The sequence below is a fragment of the Loxodonta africana genome, chromosome 1 (genome assembly GCF_030014295.1).
Source record: "Loxodonta africana isolate mLoxAfr1 chromosome 1, mLoxAfr1.hap2, whole genome shotgun sequence".
NCBI classification, from domain to species: Eukaryota; Metazoa; Chordata; class Mammalia; order Proboscidea; family Elephantidae; genus Loxodonta; species Loxodonta africana.
Window position 1 is genome coordinate 56,857,450 of NC_087342.1, and position 26,258 is coordinate 56,883,707.

Genomic DNA, 26,258 nt, shown 5'->3' on the forward strand with positions numbered 1-26,258 from the left:
TTGCAGCTATTGTGTCAATCCATCTCACTGAGAGTCTCCCTTGCCCTTGTGGCCCTCTGCTTAACATAATATGGGAGGAAATCAGAGCCTGACCCCTGCTTAAAGTGGTAGCACAGACTAGGTGCTAAATAAATGCTTATAGGCTAAATGGAGAAGAAACTAGTAGGAATGACTGCTTTTTATAAAGGGTGAATCGAGAGTTAATGAAAAAGCAACAACACATCTTAACTCAAAGAATTAATGGAAAGGCTTCAGAGGGTCCAGCCTGCAAAAGAACCACTGAGTGCAAGACCAAAGAAGCTATGGCCAGGAAGAACTAGAAGTAGGGATTGGCCCCCTAAGTGAGGAGCAGAGGTATTTCAGAAGTCATTACAGAAGTTGGTGAGAAACTTATAGAGATTTTTACCACGATTGGATGAGCTGTTTAGGACCCAGTAAGAAAAGGAGGGGCTTGGAGACAAAGAACCTCAGTCTGCATGGGCTCTCTATGAGTCGGAATCGACTCGACGGCAATGGGCAATGGGATGGGCTCTCCAGAGTCAAAGCTCATGGCCGTTATGAAACCACAAGCTTGGTGGTTTTGCTCTCAATTCTTTTGGGTGAGTGTGGCCTGAGGAAGCAAGGGTCACACCCATTCTGGCTGGTACTATCTCAGTGCAAGACCCTACTAAAAACAGCCACTCTATGTACTTCAGTATGTAGTTATTGTTAGCTGCTGTTGAGTTGGCCTCCAACTCATGGCAACCCCATGCACAACAGAACAAGACTCTACCTGAGCCTGTGGCATCCCCATGATTGATCGTGGATAGGATCATTGTGATCCATAGGGTTTTCATTGGCTGATTTTCAGAAGTAGATCTCCAGGCCTTTCTTCCTAGTCTGTCTTAGTCCAGGATTTCCACTGAAACCTGTTCAGCATCACAGCAACACACAAGCTTCCACTGACAGACACAGATGGGAGGAGGCTGTGATTGAGATGTGTTAGCCGGAAATTGAACCAGGGTCTGCGCATGATAGACAAGAATTCTACCTTTGAACCACCACTGCCCTCATGCTTTGGAGAAGCCTATTTTCCCCTCTGCCTTGTCTCTGGTGATAATGCTAATCATAGCAAAAGGGTCAGCCAGAAGACATCAAGTGAAACACAGAGCCTGAGAAATCTAGAGTGGGCAAAACACTGTAAAAAGCACTGTCTATGGCATTGCAGCCTGGATCCTAGGGGGAAAAGTCATTAACATCCTAGGTAGAGAGAGGCTTTAGCTACCAGGGCTGGCTCCTGTCCTCATTCTTTCTTTGGCCCATGGTAAGTCATTCCACGTAAGATTCCAGCCCAGGATTTCATACTTCTTCTTTTATATCAATACAACTTATCTTCATTCTTTAAGGAAGTCTGCACAATGACATCTCCGCTTCCACCTTCCATCTGTGCTTGAATTCCCATTTTCTCTTTTTCAGAATCCTTCTGATTGCCCCAGCCATTACTTCTGGTTGCTCCTACTGCCAAACACAGCCTTCTTGTGCAGGCTGTGTTGCTCAGCTATTGGAAAAGTTCCTGGGTGGAAAGGCATCCAGTACCTCCTCCACAGTCTTCCCTGCTCCAGGAGAGGTTCCAGCTCTGCAGGCATTTTCCTTACACCTCCAACTCTCTTGGCTTGTTGGCACAAACTTGCTGCAGCAATATAGAGATGTTATAAGCCACACCCTCGGTCCTTCAAGGTTGGTTTTGATCCTGTCTACCTTTAATGCAAAGGTTCCTTGGGTGGTGCAAGTGGTTTGTGCTCTACTGCTAACCTAAAAGTTGGCAGTTCAAACTCGCCCAGTGGCACCTTAGAAGAAAGGCCTGGTGGTATGCTTCTGCAGCCCAGAAAACCCTATGGAGTCATTCTACTCTGTGGCACATGGGGCCGCCACGAGTCGGAATCAACTTGATGGTAACTAACAACAACAGCAATGCCTTTGATCCATCATCTGTAGAATCTTCACATGGCCTTGGCCTTGCCATGGCTGAAAGCAATGCCTTTGAATTCCAGAATCTTGTGACTCCTGAGCTATGAGTCAGAATCGACTTGACAGCAACGGGTTGGGTTTTTTTCTTCTTTTCTTTTCCTGTGACTCTGCACAGTTGGGAGTGTCTAGTTCTATCACCACGAGGAAGGACAAAAAAACATAATTTCCCCCCAAAATGGATTTGATGGAAATTCATCGTTAACCCAAAAAAGCTCAGTCTCAAATAGAGAAAGTGGAGAGTTTGAGAAGGCCTTCTAGAACCACAGAATTTGCTGTACACAGTTTCTTAGGATCTGAAAGAATAATTTTAGTATAAAGAAAAACAAAAATCGCCACATTAGGGTCAAAACCATTTCTATATATTGCAGCTTTAAAACATGCATTTGTTCCTGCACAGGAGTATGAAAACTCTTGGGTTCTTCTTCCTATAATTACTTTGTATTTCACTCTAACCAAACAGCTGTAAATGGCTTTGGTAAATCGTGCTAGTACATTTCCATTAACATTAGCAAAATTTATGCCAACTGTACTGACAACAACTGTCAGCCTTGAACAGAGAACACACATCGGTGTCACACCTATGGTTTCTCATACATCATGGTACCATTTGTCTATGGTGTTTCCATTTTGTTCTCCCCGGACTGAGAAGGCTCCATGCTCATCAATCAGCTTTAGTGTCAAGGAGGTGTATCCTGACTTGGCAAGGCTTCCTCTATTGCACACTCCTCCAACACAACTGCCTTTTTATACCAGTGAATGAGGTCTGCTTGCTGAGCAGCTACACTTGTGTGCTGCAAAGACAGAAGACAAGTTGGTTTGGAAACTGCTCCATATTGAATAACTTTAGGGTAATGTCCATTATTTAGAAACAGAATTTTTTTTTTCTATTGCAAGTTATATGAGGACTTATGATTCCCATTCATCAGGAATCATCACCCTATGTTTACAGTTTTTCTGACAAGTCATGTGGCACGGACAGTCCTCCAGTAAGAGCTCCACTTCCATCAGTTTGTCAGTTTGTCATGTGGTGGGGGCTTGCATGTTGCCATTACGCGGGAACTATGCCACTGGTATTTTAAATACCATGAGGGTCATCCATGGTGGACAGGTTTCTGCAGACTAAGATAGGCTAAGAAAGGCCTGGAGATCTACTTCCAAAAATTAGTCACTGAAAACCCTATGGATCACAACAGAAAAATGTCCTATAGAGTGGTGGAAGGCACTCAAAATACACGGTGGCTGCAACAATGGACTCAAACACACTAACAATCGGTAAGATGGTGAAGGACCTGACCGTGTTTCGTTCTGTTGTACATAAGGTTACCATGAGTTGGAGTTGACTTGATGGCAACTAATGACAACAAGAGATGGAATCAGCGTCTCTGCCTTTGACCCAGCTGAGAACTAAACTAGTGCTTTTCACACTATTTGTGGAGAAGAGGCTGTGCTCTTTATTCCCAACATATCATGGACCGATACTTTCATAAAATGCAAAATCAGGCACTTTGATGCCATGGCAATGTCTGATGCACATAAATGTTTCTCAGTGCTTGCTCTTACTTTCTGTGCTTATTGCAGGTGGATGACAAACAGTTCATGGCCCAGCCCAGGTCCGTGGACCACATTTGAGCAGCATTCAGCCTTTGCCTGGTGATCACACTATTGTAAGCCTCATCCTGTGAAAAGCACCACTATGTCCAGGGTATGTGCTCCCCTGTTTCCTAACGAAGGCTTGTTTTAGACCTGCGAGGAGGGAAATAACAACTTGCTTTTAGAAGAACTGGTGCTAAAAGCATCTGTCACTGGTTGGAACCCTGAGTCACCATGATGATGGAACGAGTTCAGGTGGTAAAAAGGAAATAGCCCTCTGTATCCGCGGGTTCCACGGATTCAACCAACCATGGCTCAAAAATGATGTGGGGAGGGGGGCGCGGCAGGGAGAGGAAAATTCCGAAAAAGCATTAAGTGTTAAATGTAAACGTTAACAACTATTTACATGGTGCTGACATTGTCTTAGGTATTATAAGCAATCCATAGATGATTTAGGAGCCCTGGTGGTACAGTGGTTAAGAGCTAACCAAAAGGTTGGCGGTTCGAATGCAGCAACAGCTCCTTGGAACCCTACAGGGCAGTTCTACTCTGTCCTATAGGGTTGCTCTGTGTTGGAATTGACTCAACGGCAACAGGTTAAAGTTGATTTAAAGTGTACGGAGGATGCGCATAGGTTACATGCAAGTACTATGCCATTATATACAAGGGACTTAAGCAGCTGTAGATTTTGGTATCTTTGGGGGTCCTGGAACCAATCTCCTAGAGATACCAGGGGACCACCGTAACCTTCAAAAGAGCAAACAAATCCATCCGACAGTTGAATCAGAACCAAAAATATGAATGAGTTAGGAAAAATAAAAAAATCGTATTTAGAAGTTCATTCATTGATTCATCGTGAGATAAATATTTCAGTTACCTCCTCTGTGCCTGTCAGTGGTCTTAGTGCTGAAGTACAACAATGAATGAGATCAATGAAGATGCTGTTCTCACAGAGTGAACAAAGGCAGCCTGAAGATGATATATTAAAAATACAGGAAGAGGCAGCTCCTGTCCAGAGGTGAGATGAGAAGGCAGAAAGGGATAGGAGTTGGTTGAATGGGCACAGGAAACCCAGGGTAGAAAGGGGGAGTGTCCTGTCACATTACAGGGATAGCAACTAGGGTCACATAAGAATGTGTATATAAATTTTTGTATGTAAAACTAACTTGAGCTGTAAACTTTCACCTAAATAAAATATAGAAAAAAAAAATGTGAGTTGAACATTTAAAAAGCCACAGTTTTCCTTCAGAAAAGACTCCTATATGGATAAAACCCTTTGCCGTTGAGTTGATTCTGACTCACAGCGACCCTATATGGATACTTAGCAGAAAAAAATCACTTACCCCAGGGAAAGAGAGCTCTTTGAAAGCTGAAAATATTGCTTGATGAAGACACTCAAAAAAGTGCATAAAACTGAATCTGTTAGTTACAAATGGGTATTAACAGGAAAAAGAATTTAAGAAGATTCATTACTATAACAGACTCACAAGACAATAGTAAAAGTTTCTACACCAAAAGGAGGAAGTCAAATACAGAACCAGTCTTTGCTGTTGACAAAATTCCAACTCATGGCAACCCCATGTGTTACAGACCAAAACTGAGTTCCATAAGATTTTCTTAGCTCTGGTAGTGCAGGAAGGAGCCCTGGTGGTACAGTGGTTCAAGCAGCTCACCTGCTAACTGAAACGTCAGCAGTTAGATTCCACCAGCTCCTCCGAGGGAGGAGGATGTGGCAGTTTGCTTCGGTAAAGATTACAGCCTTCGAAACCCTATGCGGCAGTTCTACTGTATCCTGTAGGGCCGCTAGGAGCTGGAATTGACTCCATGGCAATGGATAGTTAAGTGCTCAGCTGCTAACTGAAAGTTTGGTAGTTTGAACCCACCCAGCAGCTCTGAAAAGAGCTGGTGATCTAGTCACGCAAAGATTACAGCCTAGAGAGCACCATGGAGCAGTTCTGCTCTATCACATGGAGTCCCTACGAGTCAACAGCGACTCAATGACACCTAACAACAACAATCTTTATGGAAGTAGTTTTCCAGGCCTTTTTTCCAGTGCTCAGCTGGGTGGTTTGAGCCACCAACCTTTGGGTTAGCAGCTGAGTGCAAAATGTTCGCTCCACCCAGGGACCAATTATAGAATTGGGCGGGGAGGGGGGCGGAGAGCATTTAATAACCATGTTTCAAAACACGCTCAGGGACCAAAGGGAAGTATCAAGAGGCTCGATGAGGTCTTGTTTGGGTTTTCTTTTTGGAGAACCTCACAATTCCAAATTTTCTTTTGAAGGAAGGGGTCAGAGTTATTAGAAAAAAATAGTTTAAAAAATCATAGGCTGTTCTAGAACTATAGAATGAAAAGAATTCCTTAGGCCCCCAAGCTACCCATCCAAGAGTTTCAGTGTAACTGAAGGACAAAATTATGCAAGGTTCGGCCATCACATAGAGCATGCAGGAATAAGTAGTGCCTGGCACTGACTGGTTAACAGAAAAGCTGCAGATTGGCAAAGTGTCATGGATTGCATCATGTCCCCCGAAAAATGTGTGTATCAATTTGGCTGGGCCATGGTTTCTAGTATTGTGTGGTTGTCCTCCATTCTGTGATTGTAATTTTATGTTAAAGAGGGTTAGAGTGGGATAGTAACACCCTCACCCCTGGTCACATTCCTGATCCAATATAAAGGCAGTTTCCCTGGGGTGTGTCCTGCACCACCTTTTATCTCACAAGAGATAAAAAGGAAAGGGAAGTGAGGAGAGAGGAGGGACCTTCTAGTCCATGTGAGTGGCAACTCCACCCTTAAAAACAACAGAAACTATGGCTCCACCCTTTGAAACCCCTGAGGTCATGGCCATACCTTTTGAGACTGAGGCAGCTGGCTTCTTGTGTTTCCTGTCTCCTCAGCTTCTGCTTCCTGGTTTCTTGGCCTCTTGGCTCTTCAAGCATCACACCTGCATCTGCACTGCTGGGGCAAGTGTTCCAAAACTCTGTGGCGCCACTGATAAGTGCATGGAGGCACTCCACTCCGCCAGGAAGCCTCCCACACAGAAGCACTCAGCTCTCTTGCTCCGTGGGTCAGCTCTAGTGCTGTCTGGTGCTGGTCTCCTGGTTCTGCTGCTGCTGCTTCTCTGCTGTTGCTGCTCCTCTTCTGTTGCAGGTTCTATGCTCCTACTGGCCCTCTGTCATTGCTGCTCCCCTCTCATTTACAGTTTCAAAACTGCTTCTACATTTTAGGTATGTATTAGGGCAGCAACCCACTCTCTTGGTACTAAATTCTGTCTAATTCTGCCTTAGTCACCTAGTGCTGCTATAACAGAAATACCACAAGTGGATGGGCTTAACAAAGAGAAGTTTATTCTCTCACAGTCCAGTAGGCTAGAAGTCTGAATTCAGAGTGCCAGCTCCAGGGGAAGGCTTTCTCTCTCTGTCAGCTCTGGGGGAAGGTCCTTGTGATGCATACAGCTTCCCTTGGTCGGGGAGCATCTCAGTGTGTGGGAACCTCGGGTCCAAAGAACATGCTCTGCTCCCAGCACTGCTTTCTCGGTGGTATGGGGTCCCCAACTCTCTGCTTGCTTCCCTCTCCTTTTATCTCTTAAGAGATAAAATGTGGTGCAGGCCACACCCCAGGGAAACTCCCTTTACATGGGATCAGGGAGGTGACCTGAGTAAGGGTGGTGTTACAATCCCACCCTAATCCTCTCAACATAAAATTACAATCACAAAAATGGAGGACAAACACACAATACTGGGACTCATGGCCTAACCAAGTTGATTCACACATTTTTTTGGTGGGGGCATAATTCAATCCAGAACAATATCTATCCAAGATGCTCACTGAATCCCATACAAGGTAAATCCCAAAAGAAAGTCACCAAGACATATTATAATCAAACTTGCCAAAACCAAAGATAAAGAGAGAATTTTAAGAGTGGCTTGGGATAAACTAAAAGCCATCTATAAAGGAGAGTCAAAGAGATTAAGCTCGGACTACTCAGCAGAAACCATGCAGGCAAGAAGGCAACAGGATGACATATATATAAAGCCTTGAAGGAAAAGACTTGCCAGCCAAGAATTATATATCCAGCAAAACTGTCTCTCAAATATGATGGTGAAATTAGGACATTTCCAAACAAACAGAACTTTAGGGAATTTGCAAAAACCAAACCAATATTACAAGAAATACTAAAGGGAGTTCTCCATTTAGAAAATCAGTAACATCAGATAACAACCCAAGACTACAACACAGGACAGAGCAACCAGATATCAACCCAGATAGGGAAATCACAAAAATAACTCAAAGCTAAAACAGTGAAAATAGGGAAACAGAGACATCATTATGTAAAAGATGACAACATTAAAACAAAAAAGGACTAAAAAATGTAGTCATAGATCTTTCATACAGAGAGGAAGTCAAGGCGATATGAAGAAATAAAAGATTGGTTTAAACTTAGAAAAATAGGAGTAAATGTTAAGGTAGCCACAAAGCAAACTAACAACCTGCAAATCAAAACAAAAAACATGAAAAACATAAAGACTCAGTAAATACAAAATCAGCAACGATGAAAAAGATGAAAAGAAAATACATAAAGAAAAACGACTCAGCACAGAAAATTAAGTGGAACGAGAAACTGTCAACAACATGCAAAAAAAGACATCAAAATGACAGGACTAAACTCATACATATCAATAATTATGCTGAATATAAATGGACTAAATGCACCAATAAAGAGACAGAAAACGACAGAATGGATTAAAAAACACCATTCATTTATATGGTCCCTACAAGAGACACACCTTACACTTAAAGACACAAACAAACTAGAATCTCAAAGGATGGAAAAAACATATCAAGCAAGCAACAATCAAAAAAGAGTGGGAGTGGCAATATTAATTTCTGACAAAATAGACTTTAAAGTTAAATCTACCACAAAGGATAAAGAAGGACACTATATAATGATTAAAGGGTCAATATACCAGGAGGACATAACCATAATAAATATTTATGCACCCAACGACAGGGTTCCAAAATACATAAAACAAACTCTAACAGCATTGAAAAGAGAGATAAACAGCTCCACAATAATGGTAGGAAACTTCAACACACCACTTTTGGTGAAGGACAAAACATCCAAAAAGAAGCTCAGTAAAGACACGGAAGATCTAAATGCCACAATCAACCAACTTGACCTCATAGACATATACAGAACACTCCACCCAACAGCAGACAAATATACTTTCTTTTCCAACGCACATGGAAAATTCTCCAGAATAGACTATATATTAAGTCATGAAGCAAGCCTTAAGAGAATCCAAAGCATTGAAATATTACAAAGCATCTTTTCTGACCGTAAAACCATAAAAGTAGAAATCAATAACAGAAAAAGCAAGGAAAAAAAAGTCAAACACATGGAAACTGAAGAACACCTTGTTCAAAAACGACTGGATTATGGAAGAAATTAAGGACGGAACAAAGAAATTCACAGAATCAAATGGGAATGAAAACCCATCCTACCAGAATCTTTGGGACACAGCAAAAGCAGTGCTCTGAGTTCAATTTGTAGCAATAAATACACACATCCAAAAAGAAGAAAGGGCCCAAATCAAAGCATTAACCCTACAACTGGAACAAATAGAAAGAGAGCAGCAAAAGAAGCCCTTGGCCACCAGAAGAAAGCAAATAATAAAAATTAGAGTAGAATTAAATGAAATAGAGAATAGAAAAACAATTGAAGAAGTTAACAAAGACAAAATGCTGATTCTTTGAAAAGATCAACAAAATCAATAAGCCACTGGCCAAACTGACAAAATAAAAACAGGAGGGGAAGCTAATAAACTGAACAAGAAATTAGATGGGCACTATCACAACGGACCCAACTGAAATTAAAAGAATCCTAACGGAATACCATGAAAAATTGTACTTCAACAAATTTGAAAACCTAGAGGAAATGGACAAATTTCTAGAAACACACTACCTACTTAAACTAACACAGAGGTAGAACAACTAAATAAACCTATTAAAAAAAAAAAAAAGAAAGAAGGAGATCGAAAAGGTAATGAAAAAACTCGCTACACACACACACACACAAAAAAAAAAGCCCTGGCCCTGACGGCTTCACTGGAGAATTCTACTAAACTTTCAGAGAAGAGTTAACAGCAATACTACTAAGGGTATTTCAGAGCATAGAAAAAGATGGAATACCCCCAAACTCAGTCTATGAAGCCAGCATAACCCTGAGACAAAAACCAGGTAAAGACACTACAAAAAAAGAGAAAATTACAGACCAATATCCCTCATGTACTTAGACACAAAAATCTGCAACAAAATTCTAGCCAAGAGAATTCAACAACATATCAAAAAAAATAATTCACCATGACCAAGTGAAATTTTTACCACGTATGCAGGAATGGTTCAACATTTAGAAAAACGATCAGTGCAATCCATCACATAAATTTAAAAAAAGACAAGAACTACATGATCTTATCAATTTCGGGCATTTGAAAAAGTCCAACACCCATTCATGATAAAAACTCTCGGCAAAATAGGAAGAGAAGGGAAATACCTCAACATGCTAAAGGGCATTTATACAAAGCCAACAGGCAACATCATCCTAAATGGAGAGAGTCCAAAAGCATTCCCCTGGTGAATGGGAACCAGACAAGGATGCCCTTTATCACCACTCTTATTCAACATTGTGCTGGAGGTCCTAGCCAGAGCAATTAGGCTAGAAAAAAAAAAATAAAGGACATCCAAATTGGTAAGGAAAAAGTAAAAGTACATCTATTTGCAGATAATATGATCTTATACACAGAAAACCCTAAAGAGTCCACAAATTAACTACTGGAGCTAGTAGAAGATTTCAGCAATGCATCAGGATACAAAACAAACATACAAAGATCAGGTGGATTCCTCTACACCAAAAAGAAGGTTGAAGAGGAAATCACCAAATCAATACTTTTACAATAGCCCCCAAGAAGATAAAATACTTAGGAATAAATCTAATCATAAAAGACCTATACAAAGAAAACTAAAAGACACTACTGCAAGAAACCAAAGGAGATCTACGTAAGTGGAAAAACATACCTTGCTTGAGGATAGGAAGACTCAGCATTGTGAAAATGTCTATTCTACCCAAAGCCGTCTACAGATACAATGCAATCCTGATCCAAATTCAAGGCAGTTTTTAATGAGATGGAGAAAAAAATCACGAACTTTGTATGGAAAGGGAAAAGTCCCCAGATAAGCAAAGCATTATTGAAGAAGAACAAAGCGGGAGGCCTTACACTCAGGGATTTGGGTATACGAAGATGTTTTCTGGACAGCCAAACCAAACCCATTGCCGTGAGTCCATTCTGACTCATAGTGACCCTGTAGGCCCAAGGCTGTAATCTTTATGGAAGCAGACTGCTACATCTTTCTCCCATGAATGATAGGTGGGTTCAAATTGCCGACATTTTGGTTAGCTGCCGAGCAGAGACTAAACAGATAGCATCATAGTAATGTCAATGACTTCAAACCCTATGTTAGATATTCCTGTCCCTAAAGTGCCCTTGGCCATTTCAGCCTCCTTGAGAGAATCCTTATTGTTCAGACTTTCTCTCCCCTTCTCTCCTCCCTGTTCCCACACTCTCAAATCCATGTTAATTTCTAGTGCAGAACAGTTTAGTTGTCTCTTTTTTCTAGTTTGACATGGCAACTCAAGCCAAGCATCACTTTTTACATCTAAATGGTGTCCCTGGGTGGAACAACATTCTTGGCTGCACACTGTAAAGTTAGAGGTTTAAATACACCCAGAGGTGACTTGGAAAAAAGGCCTGGCAATCTACTTCCCCCAAACCAGCCACTGCTCTACTATGACACACACGGGGTCACCATGAGCCAGAGCTGACAGCAACTGGTTTGATTTTTTACCTCTAACTGACTGATGGATGTATTTAAAAGAAAACCCAATAGTTTTCTCCTTAAGAGGAAGTAGCTCACTTAATAATATACAACACCGTACTTATATTCAACAAGCGAAAGCAGGGCTTACTGACCCATTAGGCACAATAGGCCCTGGGCTTAGGGTCCATGATACTTTGCCTATGAAACTGTTTTAATTTCTTTAAAAAGCAGAAGAAAGATACATTAGTACTGATGAATACATAATATTGAACCCTGCCTGGATTTAATTCAGTTTTATGCTGTGTCAGGGATCCCCACGGCCACCCTCAGGTTCAATGATCCATTAGAATGACTCACAGGACTTCACAAAGCTGTTATACTCACAGTTGCTGTTTATTACAGTGAAAGGATACCGGGAAGCAAAGGGAGGAGGCACACAAGACAGGGTCCTGGAGATACCAGGCACACGCTTCCAGTTGTCCTCTCCCAATGAAATCGTAGGGATAGAGCTTAATTCTCCCAAAAATAATGCATGACAACATGTACAGAGTATTGACAACCAGGGAAGCTCACCTGAGCCTTGGAGTCCAGGGTTTTTATTGGGTGTCATTCACATAGGCATAGAGTCATGACTACTCAGTCTCCAGTACCCTGCCTTCAGAGGCCAAACTGATACAATATGGCTCAGGGCCCTAGGGAAAGAAAAACAGTTCACCATAAATCACATTGCATTGTATTTGTTGTTGTTAGGTGTTGTCTAGTCGGTTCTGACTCAGAAGGACTGTATCTATGTACGACAGAAGGAAACACTGCCTGGTCCTGCACCTTGCTCACAATCATTGCTATGTTTGAGCCTGTTGTTGCAGGCACTATGTGAATCCACTTCATTGAGGGTCTTCCTCTTTTTCTCTGACCCTCTACTTTAACAAGCATGATGTCCTTCTCCAGGGTCTGATCCCTCCTGATAACATGCCCAAAGTACGTGAGACATAGTCTCGCCATCCTTGCTTCTAAGGAGCATTCTGGCTGTACTTCTTCCAAGACAGATTTGTTCATTCTTTTGGCAGTCCATGGTATATTCAATATTTTTTGCCAACACCACAATTCAAAGGCATCAATTCTCCTTTGGTCTTCCTTTTTCATTGTCCAGCTTTCGCATGCATATGAGGTGATTGAAAACACCATGGCTTGAGTCAGACACACTTTAGTCCTCAAGGCGGTATTTTTGCTTTTCAACATTTTAACACTTTTGTAGCAGATTTGCCCAATGCAATACGTTGTGTGATTTCTTGACTGATGCTTCCATGGCTGTTGATTGTGGATTCAAGTAAAATGAAATCCTGACAACTTCAATATCTTCTCCATTTATCAGGATGTTGCTCATTGGTCCAGTTGTGAGGATTTTTGTTTTCTTTATGTTGAGGTGTAATCCATACTGAAGGCTACAGTCTTTGATCTTAGTCAGTAAATGCTTCAAGTCCTCTTCGCTTTCAGAAAGCAAGGTTGTATCACATGGGTAGCATCAACTCTCAGCCATGGCCCAAGACGTGAGGTATTCAAAGACACTCTTATCAGGGAGAATATCCCAAGAGCTCACAGGTTATCTCCCAGGACCTTGTCAAGGGCCAGTTCTTTCTTTGGGATATGCAGAGTTTGAATAACTTGAGCCTGCCAAGCTAACCCTGTACTGAACATATACCAATTGAGTCCTAAAACATAATTAAAAGGTTTTTCATTTTTTTAGGCAGGAAAGAGCCCACAAAGGTAAAAAGTTCCTGGGACCCATGAAAGTCAGCACGTGGCCCCTGAATACAGAAGTGCAAACTGGTACATGGTGCTGAGGTGGTAGGTGGTGGGAAGCACGTGCTGAGCACCTAGGACATGGTAGACCCTCAGCAAATGTTTGTGGAACGAATAAATAAATGGATGAATGAATGACTCTTATACCTGGTTATCCTTAGAAGAGGCTGCAAACACACCCACACACTGTATACTGCAGTGCACACCAGTAACCTGATGAAAACCAATGACAGCAAAATCCCTCTCTAATGAGCTCAACGGGACATCAAAATTACTTTGGATAATAGAACTGTGTTCCATTGCAAAAAGTCAGGCCCTCAGTCTTCTGACCCAGTTCCAAGGTGGTATGTGCCAAAGTATTTGATATTATTCCAAGGGATGGATGATACCCAAAACCAAACCAAACCCACTGCCGTCGAGTCGATTCCGACTCATATCGACCCTATAGGACAGAGTAGAACTGCCCCATAGGGTTTCCAAGGAGCACCTGGCGGATTTAAACTGCCAACCTCCTGGTTAGCAGCCGTAGCACTTAACCACTACGCCACCAGAGTTTCCGGATGGATGATAAGTACACTTTTTTCCCCCCGTGGTGAAAATGGAAATAGCCATTAACTCGAAACAGATGCTAAGTATTTTAGCATTAAATGGCTGGATGTGGTTGTCTGGAAAGTTTTCTGCTTTTTTTTGGTGGAGGGAAGAAAGTGTCTGCTGTGTGTATGACTGACAGAGAACTCCAGTTCAACTGTTGCTTTTCCTACAGAGATCATTGTATGTTTTAAAAAGAGGTTTGGGAAATTGCCTTCTGAAGTTAGGAGGAGGGGAAGACTGTGAAAACAGATGGACTGATGTTCGCATCTCTACTTATACCTTAACCTGCTCTGGCATCATGCCCTACAGGGGAATGATGGTTCCGGAATTCCTGGAATATGTCACCCTGGTGCAGGCCCTGGAACGGGCAGGACTGCGGCATCTAGGAGGTTCCTATAGGCAGAAGGCTGGCATTGGCAAGGGGAGGAGCAGGAATAACAGAACAGGTGCTCTGTAGTTTGGGATGCATTATTTTGAGGACTTCTAAAAATAGCTGGAGAAGGATGTGCTTTGCAAGTTTCAGAAATCACACTGGTGAAGCTCAAGCCATTGTAATAAATAAAGGAAAAAATGTGGCCTCATTGTATTTTAAGAGCATGCCTGGTAAGACGAAATATGCCCTGTAGGGCAGAATTCTTGCTAGGGCAGAAGTTCAGTTACGCATGCCCCCTTAGTTTTGCAAATGGAAATGTAAGGCAGCACACACAGCCCTGGGAAAAATGTTTAATTGATCTTTCTTGTCAGGCTGTGCTGAGAGTCCTGGGCTACCGTGGAGTAAGAGAGTAAGGTTGCACAGGGCCTAAGGACCTCTTAGAATGGAAAGATCGAATGCCCAATGACTTCCTTTGGAGAGTAGGCTTATAAGAACCTCTCTAATGGATTGCAATGACGTTGCTGATAGGAAGGGACCCCAAGGAACCTCTAGGCCAGAGGGGAGTCTGGACTGGTGACCTGGCTCAGTAGAAAAGCCTGAGGAATTGCAGTGAAGGGCTGGCTCTGGCATAGTGGGTGGCTGAAACTGGAAGTCCTTCAAGAATCAAAAAAAAAAAAAAGACCACTTTGCCGTCAATTCGATTCTGACTCATGGCGACCCTGTAGGACAGAGTAGAACCGCCCCATAGGGTTTTAAAGACTGTAAATATTTACGGATGTAGACTGCCATGTCTTTCTCCTGGGAAGTGGCTGGTGGGTTTGAACTGTCGACCTTTCAGTTAGCAGCCAAGTGTTTAACCATTGCACCACCAAGAACCAGATACTCTGATATGGTGTCATGAGGTGTGGAATAATGGATGAATAATAGGAATTAAGTCAGTCTCTTCAACGAATGGTGTTGGGACATCTGGATATCCACGTAAAGAATTAAGTTGGACCTATACCTTACACTATTTATGAAAATTAACTCAAAATGAATAAATGACCTAAGGTATTAGAACTAAAACCACAAAACTTTTAGAAGGAAACACAAAGTTTGAAGACCTTGTTTTTTTGGCAATAAACTCTTAGCTATGACACCAAAAGCATGAGCAATAAAAGAAAAAATAGATAAATTGGACTTCATCAAAATTAAAAGCTTTTGTACATCAAAGAACTTTATCAAGGAAGTGAAGAGACAACCTACAGAATGGGAGGAAAAAAATCGGGAGGTATATATCTGATATGGGTTTGATACACAGAATATGTAAAGAACTCCTAAAACTCAACAATAAAATGACAAAGAACCCAATCAATAAATGGACAAAAGATTTGAATAGACATTTCTCCAAAGAAGATATACAGATGGCCAATAAGCACTTAAAAAGATACTCAGCATCATTAGTCTTTAGGAAAATGCAAATCATGACCACAGTGAGATAAACTTCACACTCACTAGAATGGCTATTATGAGAAAAAAAGAAAATAACAAGTGTTGTTGAGGAGGTAGAGAAATTTGAACTTTTTTTGTGCATTGCTAGAAGGAGCCCTGGTGGCAGAGTGGTTAAAGTACTTGGCTGCTAACCAAAAGGTCACTGGTTCGAACCCACCAGCTGCTCTTTGGGAGAAAGATGTAGCAATCTGCTTCCATAAAGATTTACAGCCTTGGAAACCCATGGGGCAGTTCTCCCCTGTCCTATAGGGTCACTATGAGTCAGAATTGACTTGACGGCAGTGGGCTTTTGGTGGGTGCATTGCTGGTGGGTATGTAAAATGACGTAGCTGTTATGGAAAACATTTTGGAGGTTCCTCAAAAAGTTAAACATAGAATTACCATATGACCTGACAGTTCCCCAAAGAATTCAAAGCAGTGACTCAAACAGATACTTGTATGCCAGTGTTCATTGTAGCATTATTTACAATAGCTAAAAGGTAGAAACAACCCAAGTGTCCATCAAGAGATGAATGAATAAATGAATTGTGGTATATCCATACAATGGACTATTAACCATATTTTTACACAAATAACTGCAACAGCTCCCTCTCCCCACAAGGTAAGCACCCAAGCTTATTTTTGCTGTGATAACAAAATTAGCATAATGCACTTACAAAAATACTTCAGGAGAGAGTAGCTGGCAAACAAATGTAGAAGGCACGTGCTATTTGCGTAACACTACAGTATGCAGCCATAAAGAGAAATGAAGATCTTATACGTGTTATGGCATGGATGAACCTTGAAAACATTAAGCTGAGTGAAATAAGTCAGACACAAAGAAGAAATACTGTATGATCTCACTTACATGAAACTTCCAGAAAAGGCAAATCCATAGAGACGAAAAGTAGATTTGTGGTTGTCACGGGATGGGGTGGATGGGGGAATTCAGAGGTATAGGATTCCTTTTAGGGTGATAGAAATGTTTTCGATTTAGATAGTGGTGATGGCTGCACAACATCGTGAATATACTAAAAACCATTGAACCTAAATGTCAAAATGGCTAAAATGAATTTCATCTTAATTAAGAATAACAAAAAAAGCAATGTGAAGCCTTAAAGGGTTGTAAGGAAATTTGCGGCTGGAGAATGGATTGCCGAGAATGGACGTGCGGGATACCCGGTCTTTGGCAATCAGAGTAGTCCAGGTGTGGACCAGGGCCATGAGTAGGGGCGACTTAGCCATTAGGCACGTCAGGCACAGTGCCCAGGGCCCAGGCTACTTTTAAATAATGCACAAAAATGTTTTAACTTCAATTTCTTTTAAAATCAGAAAGAAAAAATAGAATAATGATGAATATTGCGGTGCCATGGATCGCTTTTATATGGCCTTTCTAGCTGTGGTCTTGTAACTTCCATCAAATGATTGGGTGGGACTATGCAGATAAGATGCTTGTGGCCTACTAAGGGGATTAGACAGCATGCTAATAATGCAAATAAGGTGTATGGCACCTTTGTGGGGGTACAAAAAACCAAGCCTGTTGCCATTGTGTCAGTTCCGACTCAAGGTGACCCTTTGGGGACTGGAACCCTAACAAAAGGATTGGTCGGTTTTGCCATTCCACTAGGCAGGATGGGGGGCCTCACTACCACCAAGAAAGAAAAGCTAAGAGTGGAGAGCATCCTTTGGACCTGGGGCCCCTGTGCTGAGAACCTCCTAGACCCAGAAGATAGGAGCTGTGACACAGTAGGCAGCATAGCAGTAGCAAGAGTGACAGCGGTGTGAGAGGGCAGGAACCAGGAGACGAGCACAAGATGGCTGCAGTGGGGCTTGCCAACCCACAGAGCTAAGAGGTGTATGTAACACTTGCCTGAGAAGGCCCTGCGCAGAGTTCAGCAGCAGTGGGTGAGAAGAAGCTGTCCTAATCAAAAACTGTATTCTGAGTTATTCCTGTTACTTCTGAGTCATTCCTGATCCTGAGTTGTACCCTATTACCTCCCTAATAAGCTACTTAAGTACAGTTCCTGAGCTCTGTGAGACGTTGCACTGAATTATGGAACCCAAAGACAGGAGAGAGAATACTAAGGGGAAGAGGAGTAGTTGATGTTAGAGACGATGGAGTGGGACAGCAGTTTGGAAAAGTTGAACATTTGGGACATCTTTAACCTCTGCCTCATAGGAACCAGCTTTATGTTGATCTAAGACAGGGAGCAGAGGCCCTGAGATCGGAGGGTGCCTGCTTCAGAAATAGCGAAGAGACTGCTGTGGTTAGAGGAGAAACAAGTAAAAGTGAAATAGGCTATACTATCAGGGAGGTAATAGGGGGTTGAGTGTGGAACCTAGAGACTTAGTAAGACAGAGAACAGAGGGGCCCCCAAACCTGCTAACAAAGTAACAAGAAATGGGCCAGGGTGCAGAAACAAAGCCATTCCCCAGAACAATGGGGCAGGATATCTAAAAATAGCCCACAAACTTCTTTAAAGTTGCCTTTCAGAAGCAGCTGGAGAAGACCAGGCCCAGGGACATGTGCAGGACATCCACCTGTGACCGCTGTGTGACCTTCCACCGGGGCAGTGAGGGGCTACAGCCCCAGCCAGGGAATGGAACCCGGGGAGCGGGAGACCGCGCAGGCGCAACATCTCATACTAAGTCCTGCTATGAACCCCATAGGCCTCCAGGGCAGGAGCCATCTTGGAAAGCTGCTGCGCACGCACCTTAGTTAACATATCCCCACCTGTGCCTGTGAATAAACATGAATCTTTTCCCGCCCAAGAACTTTTAAAAACTGGGGCCTGTCTTTTGTTCTGTGAGATGAGGTTAAGCGTTGCTCTAGGCCCTCTTCCTCTCCGCTTGCAAGCGTCTTCAATAAAGCTTTGCTGTGTGGAAAACTACGTGCCTTACCTGCTCATTCTTGACCAGAGAGGCAAGAACCTTATTCCTGTAACAGATCCTTCTAAAATAAATTACTCATTTAAATATATAATAACGAATGTGGCCTACATTACATTTGTTTTTATACCAATAGACATAAAACCCAATTTTTAATGTCTTTTTACAGAGGAAGGGGCCCATGAAGGCAGAACGCTTGTTGTTGTTGTTATTAGGTGCCCTCGAGTCGGTCCTGACTCATAGCGACCCTATGCACAACAAATGCTTAGGGCTTACAAAAGTCGTAATGTGACCCTGGCCATGGGGGCGAGATAAAGTGAAGGAGGTAAATTTGAGATATATTTCAAAGGTAAAGATGGAGGGTGTTGGTGATTGGTTATGATGCTTGGGTATGGAGATCCCATGGCTGGGTGGATGGGGGTGCTGACCACAGAGTTGGGGTGTACTAAGAGAAGACCAGATTTGGTGGAATGATGATTGGTTCAGTTTTAGACATGTTAGGTCTCAGGTGCTCATGGGGCTTCAAGGCTACAAATAGACAGTCTGTGCATACGCTGGAGTTGCTGGGGGTGCACAAGGTTAATGTCCTGGACTGCTAACTGAATGGCTGGTGGTTCAAGTCCACCCAGAGCTGCCTCAGTGAAAAATCAGCCAATGAAAACCCTATGAAGCACGGTTCTACTTTGACACGTATGGGGTGGCCATGGGTGGTAAGCAACTCCAGAGCGACTGGTTTTTACGTAAACACCATGCTGTGGTCAGATTAACAAACTTTCATCTCTTTGGTCTCTGCAACTGGGACATGAACAAGGTTTCACCAAATGGACGTTTCCTTTGAAATGGCGTTCATTTTGCTGGAATTTTACCTATCTTACTTTGAGGTCGGGGCACTATTGGGAGAGCTCTGAAGAATAATTATTCTTTTGCTGAAATATGCAAACTCCGTCAGTACTCATTACTTTTTGCAAGATGCAGAAGGAACATGCCTGATTAAAAAATTAAAATTAAAGAAAAGAAAAACAGTTATCCACCCACCCAACAATGAATGTTGAAGCATAAACAACAAATTATATTAAACAAGCCACGCTACGTACATTTCAATTGGAAATACGCTCGAAAATAAAACTTACCAGCTGCCAAATGTACTAAATGATGAGCTCAGGATGAAGCGAATGTCTTTTTGAAGCTCTCCAAGAGGTGTTTACTACTGGAGCGTTAAAAAAATAGAGGCGTAATATACACTTGATGGTGACCTTAAAAACATCTAAGACATCTCTAGTTCATGTTTGACAAAAGCCTTTGTTTCTTTAATTCCACCTGATAACGTGGCAGATTTTGTAAATTAAAGAGAAACCAATGTCTTCTGAAAAAACTCACATAAAAAAAAAAAAGAGAGATGGCATCCGATGCTGTCTTTTTGTAATAAAATAAAAACCAACCCCCGCACATCAAAGTAACACAGCCGTTGAACCTGATTAGATGATCTGCCTCCAAGAAAGGCACAAGTCGTCATTCTGATAATTTCTTCTTCCTGAAACATTAGCAGAAGTATGTCTTTTGTAAAATTAACTTGGTGCTCAGAACCTTTTACCTTTAAATTTCTTCCTGACAATTACGAATTTTCTGGACCAACCAGAGCCATAAAATCTATGCACATTGACATCTAACCATCACTTTCATTCCTTTTGACTCTGATGCCTGGGGTAATGGTCAGGCCAAAAACAATTAAGCAGAATGTAGGTCAGATCGCCAGGTGATAAATTTACACATTCCCTCGGATCCTCACTCTGAAGTTTCTGAGGCTAACACTATGGCAGGTGCTATTTTGAGCAAGGATGAAAGAAAATGATCTTCAAAAGAACAGGGCTGCACAATGCCCACATTTAGAGAGCGTGGGATAGAGAAGCCTGCAGGAAGGGGCTCTTAGCTTTAAGAGGAGCCTGCAGTCCTGGAGGTGGCCAGGAAACGAGGAGACTACAACCGGCAATTCATCTCTTTTAAAAAGACCAAAAAACCAGAGGGAGGGAGAAAATGCAGAGTAGAAGAAACTGGGAGAAAAGTTTTCATTGTTTTATGGAAGGAACACTGCCCTGGAAGTCAAGACCCTGAATTCTAAAACTCATTAAACCAAGAAGCAAACCAGCTGCCATCAAGTCAATTCTGACTCATGGTAACCCCATGTGTGTCAGAGTAGAACAGAGCTCCACAGGGTTTTCAAAGGTGTGACCTTTTGAAAGATCACCAGGCCTTTCTTCTGAGGCACCGTTTCGTGGGTTTGAACCACTAACTTTTCGGTTAATAATAGAGTGCTTAACTATTTGTGGAAAAAAATAAAACAAAAAAACCAAAAAAAATCCGTTGCCATGGAGTTGATTCCAACTTATGACGATTCCACATATTTCAGAATGGAATTGTACTCCATAGAGTTTTCGATGACTGGTTTTTTGGAAACAGGTCACCCGGCCTTTCTGGGTGGGCGAACCACCAATCTTTTAGCCTGCAGCCAACGCAAACCGTTTGAGCCACCAGGGACCTTAGGTCACTAAAGAGCTGTGCACATGAGGCAAACATTTTGCCTCTCTGGGGTTCAGTTTCCTCATCTGTAAATGAGGGTATCAATCCACCCTTCAGGTTCACTTTATAAGCTTCCATGAAGATCCTGATGGTCTAAGAATCTGTTGTTGATTGATCTATTTCTTTCTATTATGTGTTCATTGTTTCAGATTGGTAATTCTGTCTCCTTACGCAGTGTGATAGGCAGAGTAACGGTCCTCCAAAGATGTCCAGGTCCTAATCCCTGGAACCTGGGAATATGTTACCTACATGGCAAAAGGGGTTTTGCAACATGGATTAAGTAAAAGATCTTGAAATAGGGAGATTACTCTAGATTTTCCTGGTGGGCCCAAATGTCACCACAAGGACAAAAAGTGTCCTTCCAAGAAGGAGGTAGGAGGGTCAGCATTAGAAAGAGATGTGAAGATGCTACTCTGCTGGCTTTGAAAACGGAGGAAGGGACCACAAGCCAAGCAGGTGGCCTCTATTAGCTGGAAAAGGCAAGGAAACAGATTGGCCCCTAGAGCCTCTGGAAGAAAGCTTGGCTGACCCGTTTCAGACTCCAGGCCTAAAGAACTGTAAATAATAAATTCGTGCTGTTTTAAGCCACTGCGTTATGGCGATTCGTTGCCGTAGCAATTGGAAACTAGTACACCTAGATTATAAGAACTTCAATTTCTGCATCCTCCTTTCTGGTTGTTGTTATTATTGTCATCAAGTCGGCTTCAATTCCTGGTGACTCCATGTACAACACAATGAAATATTGCCCAATCCTGCACCATCTTCACGATCACTGGCTTGTTTTAGTCCATTGTTGCTGCCACTGTGTGTTTCGAGTGACTTCCGGCCTGGGTGACTCATCTTCCAGTACTGTATCAGATAATAATCTGTTGTGCCCCATAGGGTTTTCACTGGCTGATTTTCAGAAGTAAATTTCCAGGCCTTTCTTCCCATTCTGTCTTAATCCGGAAGGTCCGGTGAAACGTGTCCACCATGGGTGGCCCTGCTGGTATTTGAAATACCGGTGGCATAGCTTCTAGCATCACAGCAATACACAAGTCACCACAGTATGACAAACTGACAGATGGTGGTCTGTTCTGGTAGTGTGGTTAAATAGCACAGTAGCAGCTTGGCCGGTTATAGCTCATCCACCCCCAAGGAAAACTTATTCATTTGCAGGGGTGTAGGAAACCACCAAGGACGATGAACACTGGGCAGTGGAGAGGAGAGAGCCGCAGGTGTCACTCAGCCAGGGAAGTCTCTCAAAGCCACTTCTCCAAAGCTGCATAGATCTTCAGGGGGGTGATCTGCATTTGAAGGCTAGTCAACGGAGGTAGCTCTCCCTTCAGTCCTAACCTTGGTGGGGTTTGTACAGTCTCAGTTAGAAGAGAAGAGCAATAGAAATGCAACTGAAACTGTGGTGTGGCTACAGCAGGAAGCATTTGCTTATAAATTTCAAGAAATTGCAGACTTACAAAGTCTCTCTAATTGGTATATCCGCTCTGCTGTCAGAAAGGGCCCAGTCTAGCAGACACAGAGTGCTTACAGAGGTGGCCAATGCAAGGAGGAGGGAGAGAACAAAGAAATAAGGGAATCTGTATCAGCTAGGAGAGAAGTAATGATCTATGACTGCTCACTACCATGGAGCCCTGGTAGCATAGTTGTTAAAAGCTTGGCTGCTAACCAAGAGGTCGGCAGTTCAAATCCACGAGTCACTCCTTGGAAGCCGTATGGGGCAATTCTACTCTGTCCTATGCAGTTGCTATGAGTTGGAATCGACTCAATGGCAATGCGTACTACCAAAAAAAAAAAAACCACCACCATCAAGTAGAACTGCCCCATAGGGTTTCTGAGCCTATAAATCTTTATGGAAGAGACTGCCACATCTTTCTCCCACAGAGCAGCCCTGGGTTCAAACCACCAACTTTTTGGTTAGCAGCCCAGCGCTCCAACACTGCGCCACCAGGGCTCCTTGGACTACTCACTAAATGATGTCAGTAATGCTTTCCTTAGTGAGAAGGGTTAGATGAGTAACACCCGGGTTAGTTTTAGTTTTATCAATGTAGCTGTTGTTTTATGGATTCACCATATTTATACGCCCATAAGCTTCAGTCTACCTCTAGTGCAGTTCACTTAGAAGTGTGTGTTGTTTATTATCATAGTAAATATATGTGTATGTGTGTGTATACGTACATCCATATGTATGTATATATATGTATAAACACATATATATAAAACATTTGCCATTTCAGCATTTTTACATACGCAATTCAATGACATTTCATGCAGCCATCACAATACATGTTTCCAAATTATTTCACCACCACTAACAGACCCTCAGTGCCCCTAGGCAGTGACTCTCCCCCCGCCCCCGTAACTACTAATAAAGCTTTGTCTCTGTGCATTCTAAATATTTCATATACGGTATGTGACATCATACAGCATTTGTCCTTTTGTGACTGACTTATTTCATTAAGCATAACTAGCTCAATCTTTTTCAAGAGAACTAGGATTTGCTCTACACACGTTGGATAGACAGAGAGGGAGCTGTCATATACGAAAGGTTATACTTGGCAAAGTGTATTGGAAGGAAGTAAATGTTTCTGGAGAAATCAATTGATACTGATATTGAGTCAATGTTTGAAAGAGCCTAAGTGAAGATTTGTTGTTGTTAGCTGCTGTCTATTCGGCCCCTGGCTCCTGGTGACCCCATGTACAACGGAAAGAAATGCTGCCATGTCCTGTACCATCTCCATGTACCATCTCCTAGTCTGTTTTTAGTCTGGTAGCTCCACTGAAACCACCAAACGGGTCGTGGCTGCGAATGAAGTACATTGGCAGGGAATTGAACCGGGTTTTCCATGTGGAAGGTGAGAATTCTACCACTGAATCACCACTATCCCCCAGCAAAGATTTAGACTTGTTAATGGAAACGTGATTGAAGGAGACATTCTAGAAGGAACTACATTACGTGGGACAAAGCTGGCATGGGATACTTGGGAGTATTCACATAGCCACACCTGTTTTCTCTAAGATGACCAGGAGAGTGAAAATCTACTCTAATTTCTTAGATTCCATTTGTATCCAAATATGCACAGTAAATTATATCATTCATACCACTTATGTTTTTGTTAATTGAACCCTTTTGTTGACTTCATGAAGTCCTGAGTGAAAGAACTCTTCCTGGTATGAATACACACAGACAGCTGAACTGAGTGGATGTTGTAAACTCTCAGATCCAATATCTTCTGTTCCAGGTGAACTGTACTATGTATGCAGCATTCTCAGAGGGGCAGTATCATATGAAGATGAAGCACTAAAGCTGGGTACCCAGAGAACTTGGGACCATATGTGTCTTCCGCCACTTGGTAGCTCTGTAATGCTAGGCAGTTATTTCACCTCTCCAGGCTTCAGTTTTCTCAGTCTTAAGATGGGGTAAAAATAGAAATGGAAGTGTTGGGTCATATGGAAACTCCATGCTTAACGTTTTGAGGAACTGTCAAAACTTTCCAAAGGAGGCTACAGCATTTTACATCCTACCAACTAGAAGGAAACCCTGGTGGCATAGTGGTTAGGTGCTGCAGCTGCTAACCAAAGGGTCTGCAGTTTGAATCCACCAGGCGTTCCTTGGAAACTCTATGGGGCAGTTCTTCTCTGTCCTATGGGGTCACTATGAGTTGGAATCGACTCAATGGCACTGGGCACTGGGTACCAACTAGAAAATTTCCATTTTCTCTGCATCCTCACCAACATGTGTCTTCTTGATTATAGCCATCTGTTATGAGTTGGATTGTGCCCCATCCAGAAAGCTATGTTGAAGTCATAACCCCCAGTATCTGTGAATGTGACCTTGTTGGGAAATAGGGTCTCTGCAGATGTCGTGAAGTTAAGATGAGGTCATTAGGATGGACCCTAATCCAATATGACAGGCCTTCGTATGAGCAGAGGAGAAGAGACACAGACACACAGGGAGACAGACAGGCGATGGAGGCAGAGGCTGGAGTGATGCATCTATAGCCCAGAGAAAGCCAAGGATTGCCAGCCTCTACCGGAAGCTATGAAGAGACAAAGAAGGCTCATCCCTAGATCCTTCAGAGGGAGGATGGCCTTGCTGACAGCTTGACTTCGGACTTCTGTTCTCCAAACCTGTGAGGGAATAACTTTCTGTTGCTTTAAGCCACCTGTTTTGTGATACGCTGTTAAGGCAGATTTAGGAAATTTATACAACTTCCTCTAGGGCTTTTATGAGGAAAAAAGTAGTTGCTGTATATAAAATTCTAAGCGAAGTAGGTGCCCAGCATAGAATAGGCATGTGAAATATACTCATTATTATGAATAATTAGTCTCAGCATGGGATATTTCTGCCTGAGAGCATTACCTGTGATAATCAGGTGGTCATAAGAAGCTGTGAGTTCAAATCATACTCAACAGCCGTTGCTTTGTGGAAGAGTTGTGTCTGATACCTATGCCATCACTACCAAATATTCAATAAGCTTTGAGCACCTGCTCCTCTGCCTCCATGGCTTGGCAGCTTCCAGCAAGTTCTCTGGCAAGAGCTGCACCTATTTTGTAGCAGAACAATTAAACTGGGGCCTACAATCTGATTAAATATGGAAAATGCAGGCAGGAAGGAAAAATATATGTTTTTTCTTTTGCACCAGTGAGAAAGCATAGTAGGTGCCTTACCAAATATAAAAGGAAACCCTCAGCCCCTGATGACAATGTCAGTGGTTCTCAGGGGTCCTGTGGCACACTGTTTTCCTTGGCTTTTGGCTTAGGGCCCTATCTCCTAAGGTGAATGCTACTCACAGAGGGGCAGGTTGGGACATTCCCTCAGCCTGGGGGCAGGGTCCAGTGTGATTTGGGGCAAATCACTCAGCCTTCCATCTCCCATTCCCAGTCTTGTATTGAACAGAACCTGGCCTGGCCTCACAGAAGTGAACACTAATTTTCTCTGCAGTGGCCACCCAGGAATGCTGTCTGGGAGAGGAAGCCTCCTTGTCCCATGTCCTTGTCTCTCCGTTCACTGGGGCTCCAAGTGCATTCATTGCCTGCTATGGGTTGAATTGTGCCCCACTAAAATATATTTTGAAGTCCTGACTCTGTCAATT